At 43.3% G+C, this 21,488-nt stretch overlaps 11 non-coding genes and 12 pseudogenes across 11 annotated transcripts; all 23 read left to right on the forward strand.

Moving 5' to 3' along the window:
- The first annotated feature begins 533 nt into the window (after window positions 1-533).
- Window positions 534-640, forward strand: LOC136941344 (U6 spliceosomal RNA). Its single transcript, XR_010876487.1, has one exon. It is a non-coding gene; the product is annotated as a U6 spliceosomal RNA (small nuclear RNA).
- Window positions 641-1,348: 708 nt separating this feature from the next.
- Window positions 1,349-1,412, forward strand: LOC136941378 (U6 spliceosomal RNA; annotated as a pseudogene).
- A 718-nt stretch (window positions 1,413-2,130) lies between these two features.
- Window positions 2,131-2,237, forward strand: LOC136941353 (U6 spliceosomal RNA). The gene has a single exon (XR_010876496.1). It is a non-coding gene; the product is annotated as a U6 spliceosomal RNA (small nuclear RNA).
- Window positions 2,238-3,427: 1,190 nt separating this feature from the next.
- Window positions 3,428-3,491, forward strand: LOC136941389 (U6 spliceosomal RNA; annotated as a pseudogene).
- An 809-nt stretch (window positions 3,492-4,300) lies between these two features.
- Window positions 4,301-4,407, forward strand: LOC136941354 (U6 spliceosomal RNA). The gene has a single exon (XR_010876497.1). It is a non-coding gene; the product is annotated as a U6 spliceosomal RNA (small nuclear RNA).
- Window positions 4,408-5,598: 1,191 nt separating this feature from the next.
- On the forward strand, window positions 5,599-5,662 carry LOC136941379 (U6 spliceosomal RNA; annotated as a pseudogene).
- Window positions 5,663-6,471: 809 nt separating this feature from the next.
- LOC136941355 (U6 spliceosomal RNA) lies at window positions 6,472-6,578 on the forward strand. The gene has a single exon (XR_010876498.1). It is a non-coding gene; the product is annotated as a U6 spliceosomal RNA (small nuclear RNA).
- A 1,191-nt stretch (window positions 6,579-7,769) lies between these two features.
- Window positions 7,770-7,833, forward strand: LOC136941380 (U6 spliceosomal RNA; annotated as a pseudogene).
- Window positions 7,834-8,642: 809 nt separating this feature from the next.
- On the forward strand, window positions 8,643-8,749 carry LOC136941356 (U6 spliceosomal RNA). The gene has a single exon (XR_010876499.1). It is a non-coding gene; the product is annotated as a U6 spliceosomal RNA (small nuclear RNA).
- A 708-nt stretch (window positions 8,750-9,457) lies between these two features.
- On the forward strand, window positions 9,458-9,521 carry LOC136941381 (U6 spliceosomal RNA; annotated as a pseudogene).
- Window positions 9,522-10,267: 746 nt separating this feature from the next.
- LOC136941357 (U6 spliceosomal RNA) lies at window positions 10,268-10,374 on the forward strand. The gene has a single exon (XR_010876500.1). It is a non-coding gene; the product is annotated as a U6 spliceosomal RNA (small nuclear RNA).
- Window positions 10,375-11,565: 1,191 nt separating this feature from the next.
- LOC136941370 (U6 spliceosomal RNA) lies at window positions 11,566-11,629 on the forward strand (annotated as a pseudogene).
- An 806-nt stretch (window positions 11,630-12,435) lies between these two features.
- Window positions 12,436-12,542, forward strand: LOC136941358 (U6 spliceosomal RNA). Its single transcript, XR_010876501.1, has one exon. It is a non-coding gene; the product is annotated as a U6 spliceosomal RNA (small nuclear RNA).
- A 713-nt stretch (window positions 12,543-13,255) lies between these two features.
- Window positions 13,256-13,319, forward strand: LOC136941382 (U6 spliceosomal RNA; annotated as a pseudogene).
- A 775-nt stretch (window positions 13,320-14,094) lies between these two features.
- LOC136941359 (U6 spliceosomal RNA) lies at window positions 14,095-14,201 on the forward strand. Its single transcript, XR_010876502.1, has one exon. It is a non-coding gene; the product is annotated as a U6 spliceosomal RNA (small nuclear RNA).
- A 713-nt stretch (window positions 14,202-14,914) lies between these two features.
- Window positions 14,915-14,978, forward strand: LOC136941383 (U6 spliceosomal RNA; annotated as a pseudogene).
- Window positions 14,979-15,753: 775 nt separating this feature from the next.
- Window positions 15,754-15,860, forward strand: LOC136941360 (U6 spliceosomal RNA). The gene has a single exon (XR_010876503.1). It is a non-coding gene; the product is annotated as a U6 spliceosomal RNA (small nuclear RNA).
- Window positions 15,861-16,573: 713 nt separating this feature from the next.
- Window positions 16,574-16,637, forward strand: LOC136941384 (U6 spliceosomal RNA; annotated as a pseudogene).
- A 746-nt stretch (window positions 16,638-17,383) lies between these two features.
- LOC136941361 (U6 spliceosomal RNA) lies at window positions 17,384-17,490 on the forward strand. Its single transcript, XR_010876504.1, has one exon. It is a non-coding gene; the product is annotated as a U6 spliceosomal RNA (small nuclear RNA).
- A 220-nt stretch (window positions 17,491-17,710) lies between these two features.
- On the forward strand, window positions 17,711-17,825 carry LOC136941390 (U6 spliceosomal RNA; annotated as a pseudogene).
- Window positions 17,826-18,686: 861 nt separating this feature from the next.
- Window positions 18,687-18,750, forward strand: LOC136941386 (U6 spliceosomal RNA; annotated as a pseudogene).
- Window positions 18,751-19,527: 777 nt separating this feature from the next.
- Window positions 19,528-19,634, forward strand: LOC136941363 (U6 spliceosomal RNA). Its single transcript, XR_010876506.1, has one exon. It is a non-coding gene; the product is annotated as a U6 spliceosomal RNA (small nuclear RNA).
- A 1,191-nt stretch (window positions 19,635-20,825) lies between these two features.
- Window positions 20,826-20,889, forward strand: LOC136941371 (U6 spliceosomal RNA; annotated as a pseudogene).
- The last annotated feature ends 599 nt before the right edge of the window (window positions 20,890-21,488 follow it).

Here is a 21,488-nt window from a genome sequence, read left to right on the forward strand (position 1 = left end):
AGGGGAGGAGCTGCTCTCTATGTTGTGGAGGGGAGGAGCTGCTCTCTCTATGTTGTGGAGGGGAGGAGCTGCTCTCTCTATGTTGTGGAGGGGAGGAGCTGCTCTCTCTATGTTGTGGAGGGGAGGAGCTGTTCTCTCTATGTTGAGGAGCTGGGGGAGGAGAACTGTTACGTAAGAATACACGTACTCAATCCTTTTGTTCCGGAGCACCAATCGTGGTTAGAGAACGCTGTTGAGACCCAGGACAACCAATCCTGTTCTGAGTGAAGACTAAACCAGCGCCATACTTGTCCCCTTGGCCCACTGGTCTATGTTGACGGTAGTGAACTCATAATATTTGACAGTCTTCAACTGCAGTCAATAAAAGAAACAGTTGAAGATTGTCGTCGTTCTGTGCCAAGTCATTTCTTAGTTTCAGATAGTTATCTGGTGTCTGTTGAAAGGCTAATTTGGGAGTGTAGTTGCTGAGACTCCCCTGTGATGTTTTGACCAGGTTTTGGTCTACAGATAGGGCTTCCCCAGGGTGATAGTCTGTGCTTACTTCGGTAGCACATATACTAAAATTGGAACGATACAGAGAAGATTAGCATGGCCCCTGCGCAAGGATGACACGCAAATTCGTGAAGCGTTCCTCATTTTGGGCCCCTGTGCCTCTCTAGGACCTCAAAATATGCTTGGCCACCAACAACAATGTATTTGTCAAACATGACGACAACTTAGTTTAGATTCGATTTAGAACTGTCCGAAGTAGCAGTAATGCAAATGCATTTGTCAAATGGCAATTCAATGTGGCAGCGAAACAGCGTACCTTGTCTACTGCATTATCATTTACTTGTAACTACGGGTGGGAATCTTTTGGTACCTCGCGATTCGATTCAAAATCGATTCACGATTTGTTCGATTGGTGATTTTTTTCCATTCATGTTCTTTTCGATTCATGATTTTTTGATTTTTTCCATTCAGGTGTTTTTTCTTCGATTTTTAATCAAATTTCTATTCAATATATGCTTACATTTGATTCCAGTTTGCTCTTCAGTGTTACTTGTTTCTATTTGACTGTGATGGGCATTTAAGTGTTGAAGAAAAAAATCCCAATGCATCAAAACCTTGACATTTATTGTCTTTCTTGCAGTTTAGTAAACTCATTGTTATAAAAAATAAAAAAAAATAAAAAAAGATTTTTTACGTTTGTGAATCGATATGAATCGCTAGGAGACCCCCACCCCTACTTGTCACCACGTTCTTTTTGCATCAAAATTAAAATGCAATCTGTCAATGACTCGTCAGGCGGGTCTTCAGTTAGGACGTCACTTCCTCGTTCAGTGACTTGGATGACATTGAACCGTCTGTGCTTGCTTCAGCAGCACACTTACTAAACTTGGAACATACAGAGAAGATTAGCATGGCCCCTGGCGGGGATATCTGTTCATGGGGCCATACATCCCTGGCAGCTCACGGTGGACATCTAGTGGTGTTCTCATGTAGGTAGCTCCCTCTTTACGCTGTGGAGTGGAGGAGCTGTGGGAGGGGAAGTGGCTAGAATGCTGAAGAACAAGCTCAGCTTTCAGCGAGGAGTGGAGGAAGGGGGGAGGAACAAAGGCCAGCCTGCTCTCTCTATGTTGTGGAGGGGAGGAGCTGCTCTCTCTATGTTGTGGAGGGGAGGAGCTGCTCTCTCTATGTTGTGGAGGGGAGGAGCTGCTCTCTCTATGTTGTGGAGGGGAGGAGCTGCTCTCTCTATGTTGAGGAGCTGGGGGAGGAGAACTGTTACGTAAGAATACACGTACTCAATCCTTTTGTTCCGGAGCACCAATCGTGGTTAGAGAACGCTGTTGAGACCCAGGACAACCAATCCTGTTCTGAGAGAAGACTAAACCAGCGCCATACTTGTCCCCTTGGCCAACTGGTCTATGTTGACGGTAGTGAACTCATAATATTTGACAGTCTTCAACTGCAGTCAATAAAAGAAACAGTTGAAGATTGTCGTCGTTCTGTGCCAAGTCATTTCTTAGTTTCAGATAGTTATCTGGTGTCTGTTGAAAGGCTAATTTGGGAGTGTAGTTGCTGAGACTCCCCTGTGATGTTTTGACCAGGTTTTGGTCTACAGATAGGGCTTCCCCAGGGTGATAGTCTGTGCTTACTTCGGTAGCACATATACTAAAATTGGAACGATACAGAGAAGATTAGCATGGCCCCTGCGCAAGGATGACACGCAAATTCGTGAAGCGTTCCTCATTTTGGGCCCCTGTGCCTCTCTAGGACCTCAAAATATGCTTGGCCACCAACAACAATGTATTTGTCAAACATGACGACAACTTAGTTTAGATTCGATTTAGAACTGTCCGAAGTAGCAGTAATGCAAATGTGGACGCCAACTTCCGTAAAACACTGCCATGGCGGATCTGTAAATCAGACAATCGTGAGTAATTTATTCTTTAACAGTAATTGTCGTTGTCAGTGAGCTAGCGGGTTAGGGTTATACTAAAATTGGAACGATACAGAGAAGTTTAGCATTGGCCCCTGGCGCAGAGCAAAGAAGGATGACGCGTAAATTCTTGTAGCGTTCCTCACAATGAAAAAGATATTATGCATTTTTCAAATGGCAATTCAACGTGTCAAAATGCAGCTTGTATTATTTTGAATACCATTTGAACGAACGCTTATTACATTGCATTTCATATTGGCAAGCTTTTTTTGAGTCTTTGTTCAAATGGAAATGCTTTTTTCAAGTGCCGATTCAATGTGCAAAGTGGCAATGCAATCCGCAATTTAAATGGGAATGCATTTGTCAAATGGCAATTCAATGTGGCAGCGAAACAGCGTACCTCGTCTACTGCATTATCATTTACTTGTAACTACGGGTGGGAATCTTTTGGTACCTCGCGATTCGATTCAAAATCGATTCACGATTTGTTCGATTGGTGATTTTTTTCCATTCATGATCTTTTCGATTCGTGATTTTTTCCATTCATGATCTTTTCCATTTCATGATCTTTTCGATTCATGTTCTTTTCGATTCATGATTTTTTGATTTTTTCCATTCAAGTGTTTTTTCTTCGATTTTTAATCAAATTTCTATTCAATATATGCTTACATTTGATTCCAGTTTGCTCTTCAGTGTTACTTGTTTCTATTTGACTGTGATGGGCATTTAAGTGTTGAAGAAAAAAATCCCAATGCATCAAAACCTTGACATTTATTGTCTTTCTTGCAGTTTAGTAAACTCATTGTTATAAAAAATAAAATAAAAAACGAAACGATTTTTTACCTTTGTGAATCGATATGAATCGCTAGGAGACCCCCACCCCTACTTGTCACCACGTTCTTTTTGCATCAAAATTAAAATGCAATCTGTCAATGACTCGTCAGGCGGGTCTTCAGTGAGGACGTCACTTCCTCGTTCAGTGACTTGGATGACATTGAACCGTCTGTGCTTGCTTCAGCGGCACACATACTAAACTTGGAACATACAGAGAAGATTAGCATGGCCCCTGGCGGGGATATCTGTTCATGGGGCCATACATCCCTGGCAGCTCACGGTGGACATCTAGTGGTGTTCTCATGTAGGTAGCTCCCTCTTTACGCTGTGGAGTGGAGGAGCTGTGGGAGGGGAAGTGGCTAGAATGCTGAAGAACAAGCTCAGCTTTCAGCGGGGGAGTGGAGGAAGGGGGGAGGAACAAAGGCCAGCCTGCTCTCTCTATGTTGTGGAGGGGAGGAGCTGCTCTCTCTATGTTGTGGGGGGGAGGAGCTACTCTCTCTATGTTGTGGAGGGGAGGAGCTGCTCTCTCTATGTTGTGGAGGGGAGGAGCTGCTCTCTCTATGTTGTGGAAGGGAGGAGCTGCTCTCTCTATGTTGTGGAGGGGAGGAGCTGCTCTCTCTATGTTGTGGAGGGGAGGAGCTGTTCTCTCTATGTTGAGGAGCTGGGGGAGGAGAACTGTTACGTAAGAATACACGTACTCAATCCTTTTGTTCCGGAGCACCAATCGTGGTTAGAGAACGCTGTTGAGACCCAGGACAACCAATCCTGTTCTGAGTGAAGACTAAACCAGCGCCATACTTGTCCCCTTGGCCAACTGGTCTATGTTGACGGTAGTGAACTCATAATATTTGACAGTCTTCAACTGCAGTCAATAAAAGAAACAGTTGAAGATTGTCGTCGTTCTGTGCCAAGTCATTTCTTAGTTTCAGATAGTTATCTGGTGTCTGTTGAAAGGCTAATTTGGGAGTGTAGTTGCTGAGACTCCCCTGTGATGTTTTGACCAGGTTTTGGTCTACAGATAGGGCTTCCCCAGGGTGATAGTCTGTGCTTACTTCGGTAGCACATATACTAAAATTGGAACGATACAGAGAAGATTAGCATGGCCCCTGCGCAAGGATGACACGCAAATTCGTGAAGCGTTCCTCATTTTGGGCCCCTGTGCCTCTCTAGGACCTCAAAATATGCTTGGCCACCAACAACAATGTATTTGTCAAACATGACGACAACTTAGTTTAGATTCGATTTAGAACTGTCCAAAGTAGCAGTAATGCAAATGTGGACGCCAACTTCCGTAAAACACTGCCATGGCGGATCTGTAAATCAGACATCCGTGAGTAATTTATTCTTTAACAGTAATTGTCGTTGTCAGTGAGCTAGCGGGTTAGGGTTATACTAAAATTGGAACGATACAGAGAAGATTAGCATTGGCCCCTGGCGCAGAGCAAAGAAGGATGACGCGTAAATTCTTGAAGCGTTCCTCACAATGAAAAAGATATTATGCATTTTTCAAATGGCAATTCAACGTGTCAAAATGCAGCTTGTATTATTTTGAATACCATTTTGAACGAACGCTTATTACATTGCATTTCATATTGGCAAGCTTTTTTTGAGTCTTTGTTCAAATGGAAATGCTTTTTTCAAGTGCCGATTCAATGTGCAAAGTGGCAATGCAATCCGCAATTTAAATGGGAATGCATTTGTCAAATGGCAATTCAATGTGGCAGCGAAACAGCGTACCTTGTCTACTGCATTATCATTTACTTGTAACTACGGGTGGGAATCTTTTGGTACCTCGCGATTCGATTCAAAATCGATTCACGATTTGTTCGATTGGTGATTTTTTTCCATTCATGATCTTTTCGATTCGTGATTTTTTCCATTCATGATCTTTTCCATTTCATGATCTTTTCGATTCATGTTCTTTTCGATTCATGATTTTTTGATTTTTTCCATTCAAGTGTTTTTTCTTCGATTTTTAATCAAATTTCTATTCAATATATGCTTACATTTGATTCCAGTTTGCTCTTCAGTGTTACTTGTTTCTATTTGACTGTGATGGGCATTTAAGTGTTGAAGAAAAAAATCCCAATGCATCAAAACCTTGACATTTATTGTCTTTCTTGCAGTTTAGTAAACTAATTGTTATAAAAAAAAAAAAAAAAAAAAAAAAGATTTTTTACCTTTGTGAATCGATATGAATCGCTAGGAGACCCCCACCCCTACTTGTCACCACGTTCTTTTTGCATCAAAATTAAAATGCAATCTGTCAATAACTCGTCAGGCGGGTCTTCAGTTAGGACGTCACTTCCTCGTTCAGTGACTTGGATGACATTGAACCGTCTGTGCTTGCTTCAGCAGCACACTTACTAAACTTGGAACATACAGAGAAGATTAGCATGGCCCCTGGCGGGGATATCTGTTCATGGGGCCATACATCCCTGGCAGCTCACGGTGGACATCTAGTGGTGTTCTCATGTAGGTAGCTCCCTCTTTACGCTGTGGAGTGGAGGAGCTGTGGGAGGGGAAGTGGCTAGAATGCTGAAGAACAAGCTCAGCTTTCAGCGGGGGAGTGGAGGAAGGGGGGAGGAACAAAGGCCAGCCTGCTCTCTCTATGTTGTGGAGGGGAGGAGCTGCTCTCTCTATGTTGTGGGGGGGAGGAGCTACTCTCTCTATGTTGTGGAGGGGAGGAGCTGCTCTCTCTATGTTGTGGAGGGGAGGAGCTGCTCTCTCTATGTTGTGGAGGGGAGGAGCTGCTCTCTCTATGTTGTGGAGGGGAGGAGCTGCTCTCTCTATGTTGTGGAGGGGAGGAGCTGTTCTCTCTATGTTGAGGAGCTGGGGGAGGAGAACTGTTACGTAAGAATACACGTACTCAATCCTTTTGTTCCGGAGCACCAATCGTGGTTAGAGAACGCTGTTGAGACCCAGGACAACCAATCCTGTTCTGAGTGAAGACTAAACCAGCGCCATACTTGTCCCCTTGGCCAACTGGTCTATGTTGACGGTAGTGAACTCATAATATTTGACAGTCTTCAACTGCAGTCAATAAAAGAAACAGTTGAAGATTGTCGTCGTTCTGTGCCAAGTCATTTCTTAGTTTCAGATAGTTATCTGGTGTCTGTTGAAAGGCTAATTTGGGAGTGTAGTTGCTGAGACTCCCCTGTGATGTTTTGACCAGGTTTTGGTCTACAGATAGGGCTTCCCCAGGGTGATAGTCTGTGCTTACTTCGGTAGCACATATACTAAAATTGGAACGATACAGAGAAGATTAGCATGGCCCCTGCGCAAGGATGACACGCAAATTCGTGAAGCGTTCCTCATTTTGGGCCCCTGTGCCTCTCTAGGACCTCAAAATATGCTTGGCCACCAACAACAATGTATTTGTCAAACTTGACGACAACTTAGTTTAGATTCGATTTAGAACTGTCCAAAGTAGCAGTAATGCAAATGTGGACGCCAACTTCCGTAAAACACTGCCATGGCGGATCTGTAAATCAGACATCCGTGAGTAATTTATTCTTTAACAGTAATTGTCGTTGTCAGTGAGCTAGCGGGTTAGGGTTATACTAAAATTGGAACGATACAGAGAAGATTAGCATTGGCCCCTGGCGCAGAGCAAAGAAGGATGACGCGTAAATTCTTGAAGCGTTCCTCACAATGAAAAAGATATTATGCATTTTTCAAATGGCAATTCAACGTGTCAAAATGCAGCTTGTATTATTTTGAATACCATTTTGAACGAACGCTTATTACATTGCATTTCATATTGGCAAGCTTTTTTTGAGTCTTTGTTCAAATGGAAATGCTTTTTTCAAGTGCCGATTCAATGTGCAAAGTGGCAATGCAATCCGCAATTTAAATGGGAATGCATTTGTCAAATGGCAATTCAATGTGGCAGCGAAACAGCGTACCTTGTCTACTGCATTATCATTTACTTGTAACTACGGGTGGGAATCTTTTGGTACCTCGCGATTCGATTCAAAATCGATTCACGATTTGTTCGATTGGTGATTTTTTTCCATTCATGATCTTTTCGATTCGTGATTTTTTCCATTCATGATCTTTTCCATTTCATGATCTTTTCGATTCATGTTCTTTTCGATTCATGATTTTTTGATTTTTTCCATTCAAGTGTTTTTTCTTCGATTTTTAATCAAATTTCTATTCAATATATGCTTACATTTGATTCCAGTTTGCTCTTCAGTGTTACTTGTTTCTATTTGACTGTGATGGGCATTTAAGTGTTGAAGAAAAAAATCCCAATGCATCAAAACCTTGACATTTATTGTCTTTCTTGCAGTTTAGTAAACTAATTGTTATAAAAAATAAAAAAAAATAAAAAAAGATTTTTTACCTTTGTGAATCGATATGAATCGCTAGGAGACCCCCACCCCTACTTGTCACCACGTTCTTTTTGCATCAAAATTAAAATGCAATCTGTCAATGACTCGTCAGGCGGGTCTTCAGTTAGGACGTCACTTCCTCGTTCAGTGACTTGGATGACATTGAACCGTCTGTGCTTGCTTCAGCAGCACACTTACTAAACTTGGAACATACAGAGAAGATTAGCATGGCCCCTGGCGGGGATATCTGTTCATGGGGCCATACATCCCTGGCAGCTCACGGTGGACATCTAGTGGTGTTCTCATGTAGGTAGCTCCCTCTTTACGCTGTGGAGTGGAGGAGCTGTGGGAGGGGAAGTGGCTAGAATGCTGAAGAACAAGCTCAGCTTTCAGCGGGGGAGTGGAGGAAGGGGGGAGGAACAAAGGCCAGCCTGCTCTCTCTATGTTGTGGAGGGGAGGAGCTGCTCTCTCTATGTTGTGGGGGGGAGGAGCTACTCTCTCTATGTTGTGGAGGGGAGGAGCTGCTCTCTCTATGTTGTGGAGGGGAGGAGCTGCTCTCTCTATGTTGTGGAGGGGAGGAGCTGCTCTCTCTATGTTGTGGAGGGGAGGAGCTGCTCTCTCTATGTTGTGGAGGGGAGGAGCTGTTCTCTCTATGTTGAGGAGCTGGGGGAGGAGAACTGTTACGTAAGAATACACGTACTCAATCCTTTTGTTCCGGAGCACCAATCGTGGTTAGAGAACGCTGTTGAGACCCAGGACAACCAATCCTGTTCTGAGTGAAGACTAAACCAGCGCCATACTTGTCCCCTTGGCCAACTGGTCTATGTTGACGGTAGTGAACTCATAATATTTGACAGTCTTCAACTGCAGTCAATAAAAGAAACAGTTGAAGATTGTCGTCGTTCTGTGCCAAGTCATTTCTTAGTTTCAGATAGTTATCTGGTGTCTGTTGAAAGGCTAATTTGGGAGTGTAGTTGCTGAGACTCCCCTGTGATGTTTTGACCAGGTTTTGGTCTACAGATAGGGCTTCCCCAGGGTGATAGTCTGTGCTTACTTCGGTAGCACATATACTAAAATTGGAACGATACAGAGAAGATTAGCATGGCCCCTGCGCAAGGATGACACGCAAATTCGTGAAGCGTTCCTCATTTTGGGCCCCTGTGCCTCTCTAGGACCTCAAAATATGCTTGGCCACCAACAACAATGTATTTGTCAAACATGACGACAACTTAGTTTAGATTCGATTTAGAACTGTCCGAAGTAGCAGTAATGCAAATGCATTTGTCAAATGGCAATTCAATGTGGCAGCGAAACAGCGTACCTTGTCTACTGCATTATCATTTACTTGTAACTACGGGTGGGAATCTTTTGGTACCTCGCGATTCGATTCAAAATCGATTAACGATTTGTTCGATTGGTGATTTTTTTCCATTCATGTTCTTTTCGATTCATGATTTTTTGATTTTTTCCATTCAGGTGTTTTTTCTTCGATTTTTAATCAAATTTCTATTCAATATATGCTTACATTTGATTCCAGTTTGCTCTTCAGTGTTACTTGTTTCTATTTGACTGTGATGGGCATTTAAGTGTTGAAGAAAAAAATCCCAATGCATCAAAACCTTGACATTTATTGTCTTTCTTGCAGTTTAGTAAACTCATTGTTATAAAAAATAAAAAAAAATAAAAAAAGATTTTTTACGTTTGTGAATCGATATGAATCGCTAGGAGACCCCCACCCCTACTTGTCACCACGTTCTTTTTGCATCAAAATTAAAATGCAATCTGTCAATGACTCGTCAGGCGGGTCTTCAGTTAGGACGTCACTTCCTCGTTCAGTGACTTGGATGACATTGAACCGTCTGTGCTTGCTTCAGCAGCACACTTACTAAACTTGGAACATACAGAGAAGATTAGCATGGCCCCTGGCGGGGATATCTGTTCATGGGGCCATACATCCCTGGCAGCTCACGGTGGACATCTAGTGGTGTTCTCATGTAGGTAGCTCCCTCTTTACGCTGTGGAGTGGAGGAGCTGTGGGAGGGGAAGTGGCTAGAATGCTGAAGAACAAGCTCAGCTTTCAGCGAGGAGTGGAGGAAGGGGGGAGGAACAAAGGCCAGCCTGCTCTCTCTATGTTGTGGAGGGGAGGAGCTGCTCTCTATGTTGTGGAGGGGAGGAGCTGCTCTCTCTATGTTGTGGAGGGGAGGAGCTGCTCTCTCTATGTTGTGGAGGGGAGGAGCTGCTCTCTCTATGTTGTGGAGGGGAGGAGCTGCTCTCTCTATGTTGAGGAGCTGGGGGAGGAGAACTGTTACGTAAGAATACACGTACTCAATCCTTTTGTTCCGGAGCACCAATCGTGGTTAGAGAACGCTGTTGAGACCCAGGACAACCAATCCTGTTCTGAGAGAAGACTAAACCAGCGCCATACTTGTCCCCTTGGCCAACTGGTCTATGTTGACGGTAGTGAACTCATAATATTTGACAGTCTTCAACTGCAGTCAATAAAAGAAACAGTTGAAGATTGTCGTCGTTCTGTGCCAAGTCATTTCTTAGTTTCAGATAGTTATCTGGTGTCTGTTGAAAGGCTAATTTGGGAGTGTAGTTGCTGAGACTCCCCTGTGATGTTTTGACCAGGTTTTGGTCTACAGATAGGGCTTCCCCAGGGTGATAGTCTGTGCTTACTTCGGTAGCACATATACTAAAATTGGAACGATACAGAGAAGATTAGCATGGCCCCTGCGCAAGGATGACACGCAAATTCGTGAAGCGTTCCTCATTTTGGGCCCCTGTGCCTCTCTAGGACCTCAAAATATGCTTGGCTACCAACAACAATGTATTTGTCAAACTTGACGACAACTTAGTTTAGATTCGATTTAGAACTGTCCGAAGTAGCAGTAATGCAAATGTGGACACCAACTTCCGTAAAACACTGCCATGGCGGATCTGTAAATCAGACAATCGTGAGTAATTTATTCTTTAACAGTAATTGTCGTTGTCAGTGAGCTAGCGGGTTAGGGTTATACTAAAATTGGAACGATACAGAGAAGATTAGCATTGGCCCCTGGCGCAGAGCAAAGAAGGATGACGCGTAAATTCTTGAAGCGTTCCTCACAATGAAAAAGATATTATGCATTTTTCAAATGGCAATTCAACGTGTCAAAATGCAGCTTGTATTATTTTGAATACCATTTTGAACGAACGCTTATTACATTGCATTTCATATTGGCAAGCTTTTTTTGAGTCTTTGTTCAAATGGAAATGCTTTTTTCAAGTGCCGATTCAATGTGCAAAGTGGCAATGCAATCCGCAATTTAAATGGGAATGCATTTGTCAAATGGCAATTCAATGTGGCAGCGAAACAGCGTACCTTGTCTACTGCATTATCATTTACTTGTAACTACGGGTGGGAATCTTTTGGTACCTCGCGATTCGATTCAAAATCGATTCACGATTTGTTCGATTGGTGATTTTTTTCCATTCATGATCTTTTCGATTCGTGATTTTTTCCATTCATGATCTTTTCCTTTTCATGATCTTTTCGATTCATGTTCTTTTCGATTCATGATTTTTTGATTTTTTCCATTCAAGTGTTTTTTCTTCGATTTTTTATCAAATTTCTATTCAATATATGCTTACATTTGATTCCAGTTTGCTCTTCAGTGTTACTTGTTTCTATTTGACTGTGATGGGCATTTAAGTGTTGAAGAAAAAAATCCCAATGCATCAAAACCTTGACATTTATTGTCTTTCTTGCAGTTTAGTAAACTCATTGTTATAAAAAATAAAATAAAAAACGAAACGATTTTTTACGTTTGTGAATCGATATGAATCGCTAGGAGACCCCCACCCCTACTTGTCACCACGTTCTTTTTGCATCAAAATTCAAATGCAATCTGTCAATAACTCGTCAGGCGGGTCTTCAGTTAGGACGTCACTTCCTCGTTCAGTGACTTGGATGACATTGAACCGTCTGTGCTTGCTTCAGCAGCACACATACTAAACTTGGAACATACAGAGAAGATTAGCATGGCCCCTGGCGGGGATATCTGTTCATGGGGCCATACATCCCTGGCAGCTCACGGTGGACATCTAGTGGTGTTCTCATGTAGGTAGCTCCCTCTTTACGCTGTGGAGTGGAGGAGCTGTGGGAGGGGAAGTGGCTAGAATGCTGAAGAACAAGCTCAGCTTTCAGCGGGGGAGTGGAGGAAGGGGGGAGGAACAAAGGCCAGCCTGCTCTCTCTATGTTGTGGAGGGGAGGAGCTGCTCTCTCTATGTTGTGGGGGGGAGGAGCTACTCTCTCTATGTTGTGGAGGGGAGGAGCTGCTCTCTATGTTGTGGAGGGGAGGAGCTGCTCTCTCTATGTTGTGGAGGGGAGGAGCTGCTCTCTCTATGTTGTGGAGGGGAGGAGCTGCTCTCTCTATGTTGTGGAGGGGAGGAGCTGTTCTCTCTATGTTGAGGAGCTGGGGGGGAGAACTGTTACGTAAGAATACACGTACTCAATCCTTTTGTTCCGGAGCACCAATCGTGGTTAGAGAACGCTGTTGAGACCCAGGACAACCAATCCTGTTCTGAGTGAAGACTAAACCAGCGCCATACTTGTCCCCTTGGCCAACTGGTCTATGTTGACGGTAGTGAACTCATAATATTTGACAGTCTTCAACTGCAGTCAATAAAAGAAACAGTTGAAGATTGTCGTCGTTCTGTGCCAAGTCATTTCTTAGTTTCAGATAGTTATCTGGTGTCTGTTGAAAGGCTAATTTGGGAGTGTAGTTGCTGAGACTCCCCTGTGATGTTTTGACCAGGTTTTGGTCTACAGATAGGGCTTCCCCAGGGTGATAGTCTGTGCTTACTTCGGTAGCACATATACTAAAATTGGAACGATACAGAGAAGATTAGCATGGCCCCTGCGCAAGGATGACACGCAAATTCGTGAAGCGTTCCTCATTTTGGGCCCCTGTGCCTCTCTAGGACCTCAAAATATGCTTGGCCACCAACAACAATGTATTTGTCAAACATGACGACAACTTAGTTTAGATTCGATTTAGAACTGTCCGAAGTAGCAGTAATGCAAATGCATTTGTCAAATGGCAATTCAATGTGGCAGCGAAACAGCGTACCTTGTCTACTGCATTATCATTTACTTGTAACTACGGGTGGGAATCTTTTGGTACCTCGCGATTCGATTCAAAATCGATTCACGATTTGTTCGATTGGTGATTTTTTTCCATTCATGTTCTTTTCGATTCATGATTTTTTGATTTTTTCCATTCAGGTGTTTTTTCTTCGATTTTTAATCAAATTTCTATTCAATATATGCTTACATTTGATTCCAGTTTGCTCTTCAGTGTTACTTGTTTCTATTTGACTGTGATGGGCATTTAAGTGTTGAAGAAAAAAATCCCAATGCATCAAAACCTTGACATTTATTGTCTTTCTTGCAGTTTAGTAAACTAATTGTTATAAAAAATAAAAAAAAATAAAAAACGAAACGATTTTTTACGTTTGTGAATCGATATGAATCGCTAGGAGACCCCCACCCCTACTTGTCACCACGTTCTTTTTGCATCAAAATTAAAATGCAATCTGTCAATGACTCGTCAGGCGGGTCTTCAGTTAGGACGTCACTTCCTCGTTCAGTGACTTGGATGACATTGAACCGTCTGTGCTTGCTTCAGCAGCACACTTACTAAACTTGGAACATACAGAGAAGATTAGCATGGCCCCTGGTGGGGATATCTGTTCATGGGGCCATACATCCCTGGCAGCTCACGGTGGACATCTAGTGGTGTTCTCATGTAGGTAGCTCCCTCTTTACGCTGTGGAGTGGAGGAGCTGTGGGAGGGGAAGTGGCTAGAATGCTGAAGAACAAGCTCAGCTTTCAGCGAGGAGTGGAGGAAGGGGGGAGGAACAAAGGCCAGCCTGCTCTCTCTATGTTGTGGGGGGGAGGAGCTACTCTCTCTATGTTGTGGAGGGGAGGAGCTGCTCTCTATGTTGTGGAGGGGAGGAGCTGCTCTCTCTATGTTGTGGAGGGGAGGAGCTGCTCTCTCTATGTTGTGGAGGGGAGGAGCTGCTCTCTCTATGTTGTGGAGGGGAGGAGCTGTTCTCTCTATGTTGAGGAGCTGGGGGGGAGAACTGTTACGTAAGAATACACGTACTCAATCCTTTTGTTCCGGAGCACCAATCGTGGTTAGAGAACGCTGTTGAGACCCAGGACAACCAATCCTGTTCTGAGTGAAGACTAAACCAGCGCCATACTTGTCCCCTTGGCCAACTGGTCTATGTTGACGGTAGTGAACTCATAATATTTGACAGTCTTCAACTGCAGTCAATAAAAGAAACAGTTGAAGATTGTCGTCGTTCTGTGCCAAGTCATTTCTTAGTTTCAGATAGTTATCTGGTGTCTGTTGAAAGGCTAATTTGGGAGTGTAGTTGCTGAGACTCCCCTGTGATGTTTTGACCAGGTTTTGGTCTACAGATAGGGCTTCCCCAGGGTGATAGTCTGTGCTTACTTCGGTAGCACATATACTAAAATTGGAACGATACAGAGAAGATTAGCATGGCCCCTGCGCAAGGATGACACGCAAATTCGTGAAGCGTTCCTCATTTTGGGCCCCTGTGCCTCTCTAGGACCTCAAAATATGCTTGGCCACCAACAACAATGTATTTGTCAAACATGACGACAACTTAGTTTAGATTCGATTTAGAACTGTCCGAAGTAGCAGTAATGCAAATGCATTTGTCAAATGGCAATTCAATGTGGCAGCGAAACAGCGTACCTTGTCTACTGCATTATCATTTACTTGTAACTACGGGTGGGAATCTTTTGGTACCTCGCGATTCGATTCAAAATCGATTCACGATTTGTTCGATTGGTGATTTTTTTCCATTCATGTTCTTTTCGATTCATGATTTTTTGATTTTTTCCATTCAGGTGTTTTTTCTTCGATTTTTAATCAAATTTCTATTCAATATATGCTTACATTTGATTCCAGTTTGCTCTTCAGTGTTACTTGTTTCTATTTGACTGTGATGGGCATTTAAGTGTTGAAGAAAAAAATCCCAATGCATCAAAACCTTGACATTTATTGTCTTTCTTGCAGTTTAGTAAACTAATTGTTATAAAAAATAAAAAAAAATAAAAAACGAAACGATTTTTTACGTTTGTGAATCGATATGAATCGCTAGGAGACCCCCACCCCTACTTGTCACCACGTTCTTTTTGCATCAAAATTAAAATGCAATCTGTCAATGACTCGTCAGGCGGGTCTTCAGTTAGGACGTCACTTCCTCGTTCAGTGACTTGGATGACATTGAACCGTCTGTGCTTGCTTCAGCAGCACACTTACTAAACTTGGAACATACAGAGAAGATTAGCATGGCCCCTGGTGGGGATATCTGTTCATGGGGCCATACATCCCTGGCAGCTCACGGTGGACATCTAGTGGTGTTCTCATGTAGGTAGCTCCCTCTTTACGCTGTGGAGTGGAGGAGCTGTGGGAGGGGAAGTGGCTAGAATGCTGAAGAACAAGCTCAGCTTTCAGCGAGGAGTGGAGGAAGGGGGGAGGAACAAAGGCCAGCCTGCTCTCTCTATGTTGTGGGGGGGAGGAGCTACTCTCTCTATGTTGTGGAGGGGAGGAGCTGCTCTCTATGTTGTGGAGGGGAGGAGCTGCTCTCTCTATGTTGTGGAGGGGAGGAGCTGCTCTCTCTATGTTGTGGAGGGGAGGAGCTGCTCTCTCTATGTTGTGGAGGGGAGGAGCTGTTCTCTCTATGTTGAGGAGCTGGGGGGGAGAACTGTTACGTAAGAATACACGTACTCAATCCTTTTGTTCCGGAGCACCAATCGTGGTTAGAGAACGCTGTTGAGACCCAGGACAACCAATCCTGTTCTGAGTGAAGACTAAACCAGCGCCATACTTGTCCCCTTGGCCAACTGGTCTATGTTGACGGTAGTGAACTCATAATATTTGACAGTCTTCAACTGCAGTCAATAAAAGAAACAGTTGAAGATTGTCGTCGTTCTGTGCCAAGTCATTTCTTAGTTTCAGATAGTTATCTGGTGTCTGTTGAAAGGCTAATTTGGGAGTGTAGTTGCTGAGACTCCCCTGTGATGTTTTGACCAGGTTTTGGTCTACAGATAGGGCTTCCCCAGGGTGATAGTCTGTGCTTACTTCGGTAGCACATATACTAAAATTGGAACGATACAGAGAAGATTAGCATGGCCCCTGCGCAAGGATGACACGCAAATTCGTGAAGCGTTCCTCATTTTGGGCCCCTGTGCCTCTCTAGGACCTCAAAATATGCTTGGCCACCAACAACAATGTATTTGTCAAACATGACGACAACTTAGTTTAGATTCGATTTAGAACTGTCCGAAGTAGCAGTAATGCAAATGCATTTGTCAAATGGCAATTCAATGTGGCAGCGAAACAGCGTACCTTGTCTACTGCATTATCATTTACTTGTAACTACGGGTGGGAATTTTTTGGTACCTCGCGATTCGATTCAAAATCGATTCACGATTTGTTCGATTGGTGATTTTTTTCCATTCATGTTCTTTTCGATTCATGATTTTTTGATTTTTTCCATTCAGGTGTTTTTTCTTCGATTTTTAATCAAATTTCTATTCAATATATGCTTACATTTGATTCCAGTTTGCTCTTCAGTGTTACTTGTTTCTATTTGACTGTGATGGGCATTTAAGTGTTGAAGAAAAAAATCCCAATGCATCAAAACCTTGACATTTATTGTCTTTCTTGCAGTTTAGTAAACTAATTGTTATAAAAAATAAAAAAAAATACAAAACGAAACGATTTTTTACGTTTGTGAATCGATATGAATCGCTAGGAGACCCCCACCCCTACTTGTCACCACGTTCTTTTTGCATCAAAATTAAAATGCAATCTGTCAATGACTCGTCAGGCGGGTCTTCAGTTAGGACGTCACTTCCTCGTTCAGTGACTTGGATGACATTGAACCGTCTGTGCTTGCTTCAGCAGCACACTTACTAAACTTGGAACATACAGAGAAGATTAGCATGGCCCCTGGTGGGGATATCTGTTCATGGGGCCATACATCCCTGGCAGCTCACGGTGGACATCTAGTGGTGTTCTCATGTAGGTAGCTCCCTCTTTACGCTGTGGAGTGGAGGAGCTGTGGGAGGGGAAGTGGCTAGAATGCTGAAGAACAAGCTCAGCTTTCAGCGAGGAGTGGAGGAAGGGGGGAGGAACAAAGGCCAGCCTGCTCTCTCTATGTTGTGGAGGGGAGGAGCTGCTCTCTATGTTGTGGAGGGGAGGAGCTGCTCTCTCTATGTTGTGGAGGGGAGGAGCTGCTCTCTCTATGTTGTGGAGGGGAGGAGCTGCTCTCTCTATGTTGTGGAGGGGAGGAGCTGCTCTCTCTATGTTGAGGAGCTGGGGGAGGAGAACTGTTACGTAAGAATACACGTACTCAATCCTTTTGTTCCGGAGCACCAATCGTGGTTAGAGAACGCTGTTGAGACCCAGGACAACCAATCCTGTTCTGAGTGAAGACTAAACCAGCGCCATACTTGTCCCCTTGGCCAACTGGTCTATGTTGACGGTAGTGAACTCATAATATTTGACAGTCTTCAACTGCAGTCAATAAAAGAAACAGTTGAAGATTGTCGTCGTTCTGTGCCAAGTCATTTCTTAGTTTCAGATAGTTATCTGGTGTCTGTTGAAAGGCTAATTTGGGAGTGTAGTTGCTGAGACTCCCCTGTGATGTTTTGACCAGGTTTTGGTCTACAGATAGGGCTTCCCCAGGGTGATAGTCTGTGCTTACTTCGGTAGCACATATACTAAAATTGGAACGATACAGAGAAGATTAGCATGGCCCCTGCGCAAGGATGACACGCAAATTCGTGAAGCGTTCCTCATTTTGGGCCCCTGTGCCTCTCTAGGACCTCAAAATATGCTTGGCTACCAACAACAATGTATTTGTCAAACTTGACGACAACTTAGTTTAGATTCGATTTAGAACTGTCCGAAGTAGCAGTAATGCAAATGTGGACACCAACTTCCGTAAAACACTGCCATGGCGGATCTGTAAATCAGACAATCGTGAGTAATTTATTCTTTAACAGTAATTGTCGTTGTCAGTGAGCTAGCGGGTTAGGGTTATACTAAAATTGGAACGATACAGAGAAGATTAGCATTGGCCCCTGGCGCAGAGCAAAGAAGGATGACGCGTAAATTCTTGAAGCGTTCCTCATAATGAAAAAGATATTATGCATTTTTCAAATGGCAATTCAACGTGTCAAAATGCAGCTTGTATTATTTTGAATACCATTTTGAACGAACGCTTATTACATTGCATTTCATATTGGCAAGCTTTTTTTGAGTCTTTGTTCAAATGGAAATGCTTTTTTCAAGTGCCGATTCAATGTGCAAAGTGGCAATGCAATCCGCAATTTAAATGGGAATGCATTTGTCAAATGGCAATTCAATGTGGCAGCGAAACAGCGTACCTTGTCTACTGCATTATCATTTACTTGTAACTACGGGTGGGAATCTTTTGGTACCTCGCGATTCGATTCAAAATCGATTCACGATTTGTTCGATTGGTGATTTTTTTCCATTCATGATCTTTTCGATTCGTGATTTTTTCCATTCATGATCCTTTCCATTTCATGATCTTTTCGATTCATGTTCTTTTCGATTCATGATTTTTTGATTTTTTCCATTCAGGTGTTTTTTCTTCGATTTTTAATCAAATTTCTATTCAATATATGCTTACATTTGATTCCAGTTTGCTCTTCAGTGTTACTTGTTTCTATTTGACTGTGATGGGCATTTAAGTGTTGAAGAAAAAAATCCCAATGCATCAAAACCTTGACATTTATTGTCTTTCTTGCAGTTTAGTAAACTCATTGTTATAAAAAATAAAATAAAATAAAAAACGAAACGATTTTTTACGTTTGTGAATCGATATGAATCGCTAGGAGACCCCCACCCCTACTTGTCACCACGTTCTTTTTGCATCAAAATTAAAATGCAATCTGTCAATGACTCGTCAGGCGGGTCTTCAGTTAGGACGTCACTTCCTCGTTCAGTGACTTGGATGACATTGAACCGTCTGTGCTTGCTTCAGCAGCACACTTACTAAACTTGGAACATACAGAGAAGATTAGCATGGCCCCTGGCGGGGATATCTGTTCATGGGGCCATACATCCCTGGCAGCTCACGGTGGACATCTAGTGGTGTTCTCATGTAGGTAGCTCCCTCTTTACGCTGTGGAGTGGAGGAGCTGTGGGAGGGGAAGTGGCTAGAATGCTGAAGAACAAGCTCAGCTTTCAGCGGGGGAGTGGAGGAAGGGGGGAGGAACAAAGGCCAGCCTGCTCTCTCTATGTTGTGGAGGGGAGGAGCTGCTCTCTCTATGTTGTGGAGGGGAGGAGCTGCTCTCTATGTTGTGGAGGGGAGGAGCTGCTCTCTCTATGTTGTGGAGGGGAGGAGCTGCTCTCTCTATGTTGTGGAGGGGAGGAGCTGCTCTCTCTATGTTGTGGAGGGGAGGAGCTGCTCTCTCTATGTTGAGGAGCTGGGGGAGGAGAACTGTTACGTAAGAATACACGTACTCAATCCTTTTGTTCCGGAGCACCAATCGTGGTTAGAGAACGCTGTTGAGACCCAGGACAACCAATCCTGTTCTGAGAGAAGACTAAACCAGCGCCATACTTGTCCCCTTGGCCAACTGGTCTATGTTGACGGTAGTGAACTCATAATATTTGACAGTCTTCAACTGCAGTCAATAAAAGAAACAGTTGAAGATTGTCGTCGTTCTGTGCCAAGTCATTTCTTAGTTTCAGATAGTTATCTGGTGTCTGTTGAAAGGCTAATTTGGGAGTGTAGTTGCTGAGACTCCCCTGTGATGTTTTGACCAGGTTTTGGTCTACAGATAGGGCTTCCCCAGGGTGATAGTCTGTGCTTACTTCGGTAGCACATATACTAAAATTGGAACGATACAGAGAAGATTAGCATGGCCCCTGCGCAAGGATGACACGCAAATTCGTGAAGCGTTCCTCATTTTGGGCCCCTGTGCCTCTCTAGGACCTCAAAATATGCTTGGCCACCAACAACAATGTATTTGTCAAACATGACGACAACTTAGTTTAGATTCGATTTAGAACTGTCCGAAGTAGCAGTAATGCAAATGTGGACGCCAACTTCCGTAAAACACTGCCATGGCGGATCTGTAAATCAGACAATCGTGAGTAATTTATTCTTTAACAGTAATTGTCGTTGTCAGTGAGCTAGCGGGTTAGGGTTATACTAAAATTGGAACGATACAGAGAAGATTAGCATTGGCCCCTGGCGCAGAGCAAAGAAGGATGACGCGTAAATTCTTGAAGCGTTCCTCACAATGAAAAAGATATTATGCATTTTTCAAATGGCAATTCAACGTGTCAAAATGCAGCTTGTATTATTTTGAATACCATTTTGAACGAACGCTTATTACATTGCATTTCATATTGGCAAGCTTTTTTTGAGTCTTTGTTCAAATGGAAATGCTTTTTTCAAGTGCCGATTCAATGTGCAAAGTGGCAATGCAATCCGCAATTTAAATGGGAATGCATTTGTCAAATGGCAATTCAATGTGGCAGCGAAACAGCGTACCTTGTCTACTGCATTATCATTTACTTGTAACTACGGGTGGGAATCTTTTGGTACCTCGCGATTCGATTCAAAATCGATTCACGATTTGTTCGATTGGTGATTTTTTTCCATTCATGATCTTTTCGATTCGTGATTTTTTCCATTCATGATCCTTTCCATTTCATGATCTTTTCGATTCATGTTCTTTTCGATTCATGATTTTTTGATTTTTTCCATTCAGGTGTTTTTTCTTCGATTTTTAATCAAATTTCTATTCAATATATGCTTACATTTGATTCCAGTTTGCTCTTCAGTGTTACTTGTTTCTATTTGACTGTGATGGGCATTTAAGTGTTGAAGAAAAAAATCCCAATGCATCAAAACCTTGACATTTATTGTCTTTCTTGCAGTTTAGTAAACTCATTGTTATAAAAAATAAAATAAAAAACGAAACGATTTTTTACGTTTGTGAATCGATATGAATCGCTAGGAGACCCCCACCCCTACTTGTCACCACGTTCTTTTTGCATCAAAATTAAAATGCAATCTGTCAATGACTCGTCAGGCGGGTCTTCAGTTAGGACGTCACTTCCTCGTTCAGTGACTTGGATGACATTGAACCGTCTGTGCTTGCTTCAGCAGCACACATACTAAACTTGGAACATACAGAGAAGATTAGCATGGCCCCTGGCGGGGATATCTGTTCATGGGGCCATACATCCCTGGCAGCTCACGGTGGACATCTAGTGGTGTTCTCATGTAGGTAGCTCCCTCTTTACGCTGTGGAGTGGAGGAGCTGTGGGAGGGGAAGTGGCTAGAATGCTGAAGAACAAGCTCAGCTTTCAGCGAGGAGTGGAGGAAGGGGGGAGGAACAAAGGCCAGCCTGCTCTCTCTATGTTGTGGAGGGGAGGAGCTGCTCTCTCTATGTTGTGGAGGGGAGGAGCTGCTCTCTATGTTGTGGAGGGGAGGAGCTGCTCTCTCTATGTTGTGGAGGGGAGGAGCTGCTCTCTCTATGTTGTGGAGGGGAGGAGCTGCTCTCTCTATGTTGAGGAGCTGGGGGAGGAGAACTGTTACGTAAGAATACACGTACTCAATCCTTTTGTTCCGGAGCACCAATCGTGGTTAGAGAACGCTGTTGAGACCCAGGACAACCAATCCTGTTCTGAGAGAAGACTAAACCAGCGCCATACTTGTCCCCTTGGCCAACTGGTCTATGTTGACGGTAGTGAACTCATAATATTTGACAGTCTTCAACTGCAGTCAATAAAAGAAACAGTTGAAGATTGTCG

The sequence above is a fragment of the Osmerus mordax genome, chromosome 3 (assembly GCF_038355195.1).
Source record: "Osmerus mordax isolate fOsmMor3 chromosome 3, fOsmMor3.pri, whole genome shotgun sequence".
NCBI classification, from domain to species: Eukaryota; Metazoa; Chordata; class Actinopteri; order Osmeriformes; family Osmeridae; genus Osmerus; species Osmerus mordax.